We start from the raw sequence: 1,978 nt of genomic DNA, 5'->3' as shown, positions 1-1,978 counted from the left end.
TATTTAGAATGAAAGTAATGTGACTAACTGTAATTTACTTAGATGTGACTATTAAAAAATGATTGAATACTATATACAGTAAAAAATTGATATTATTGAAGGATAAAATTAAAATTTATTTCTATGTATCGTTTTGTCTCCAATGTTTTCGTCCTATTTAAGTCTCTAACGTTTCAAAATCGTCTCAATTTTGTTCCGCCGCCAATTCTGTAAACGGATCCTAACAACAGGATAATATTGAGTCAATTTTGAAACGTTAGGGACTTAAATAGGACGATTGAAATGTTAGAGATAACTTTGGGACTATTACGTAATATTGTGTCAACAAAAATAATTATTTTTTATATTAATCGTATGAATAGTCATTCAAATAATAAATATGATTATAGGACTATATAAAATATTTTATACCATCACAAACAAAAAACAAAAAAAATGCTATATTTTTTATATTTTCAATACTATCCTTAGTTATATTATTATTAATAAGGGTAAAAAATACAAATAAACTAATAGAGGATAGTTATTACATGAATAAGCTAAATTGAAGATTGATTCACGAATGAGCCAAAGCATACTTATATGTAATTCGAACCTATTTGGTTCGAACTCCAATTGCATATAAATCGAACCTATTTAGTTCGAACTAGACACACATAATTCGAACCTAATTGCTGTTCTGATGCCTGTGTTCATGATTGTCTGTGCTATTTTTTGTGTGAATGTTGAGGTGATTAGCTCTTGATTCCAATTTTGATCTGGTAGGAGTAGTTCAAAAACCCAAATCGGGTGATTGTGTGAATGGTTGAGAATTTGAATTTTATTTGGTTGAATTTGCTTTATCCAGTTGTCCTCTAAGATTTTAACTGAATGTCCCCGTCCAATCTTCCAAAAAATGCCTTTCTCCAAAACTTTTCTACCTTCCAGAACACTTTTCCAGCCCCAAGATGGATTATTACCTGTTTCTGCGCGTAGAAAGGTTGAAAATTTAAAATATCTTGTAAATTAGAGAGTGAGGTCGAGAGATCAGCCTCCAGCCCTGTTTTCCTAACATTGCCAAGTTAAAAGCCCTAAGATCCTTAAAATTCAGATCACCTTGGTTCTTTGGTCTACAAGCAATCCGCCAATTAATCCACTGTATCTTCCTCTCTGCGTTCTTTTGGCCCCAGAAAAACTGCATTATTGACTTTTGGATGTCCTCTAATAGTGTCTCGGGGAGTTTAAAGCAGCTCAGTGTGTATAGAGGCACTGCAATTGCCACTGCTTTTATTAAAACCTCTCTGCCACTAGCTGACAACAAAGCTCGCTTCCAATGCTGTAGTTTTTGCAAAATCTTGTCTTTGACAAAGTTAAATGTCTCTTTTTTTGATCTATTGACCACTGCTGGAAGGCCTAAATACTTGTTCTGGTAGCCAACATGTGGTATAGACAACAGGGCAGCTAGCTGATCACGGACTGATAGGGGAGTGTTCTTGCTAAAGAAAACAGAAGACTTATCTAAATTTATCACCTGACCACTCACTTCTTCATAGTCTCTAAACAACTTTAGTAAACTTTCGCAATCTTTCATTGTCGCCTTACTGAACAAAATAGAATCATCTGCAAAGAATAAATGACTGACCTTAGGGCATCTGGGGTTCAGTCTCAAACCAGAAAATTCTAGCCTCCGTTCTCCTCTGTGGAGCAGACGGGAAAAACCCTCTGCACAGAACAAAAATAGATAGGGGGAGAGAGGATCACCCTGACGTAATCCTCTACATGGTTTAAAAAAACCATGAGGTTGACCTTCCACAGTAACAGAGTAAGAAACCGTTGTCACACACTCTTTGATCCAGTCCATCCACTTTTTGCAAAATCCCATCTTGCTCATAATCTCCCACACAAAAGTCCACTCAACCCTGTCATAAGCCTTGCTCATATCAAGTTTTAGAGCCAATTCATAGTCTCCATAACTCTTATTCTTCAGAAAATGCATAAA

This window comes from Arachis ipaensis, chromosome B03, assembly GCF_000816755.2.
Source record: "Arachis ipaensis cultivar K30076 chromosome B03, Araip1.1, whole genome shotgun sequence".
Lineage (NCBI taxonomy): Eukaryota > Viridiplantae > Streptophyta > Magnoliopsida > Fabales > Fabaceae > Arachis > Arachis ipaensis.
This window is presented reverse-complemented; position numbering follows the sequence as displayed.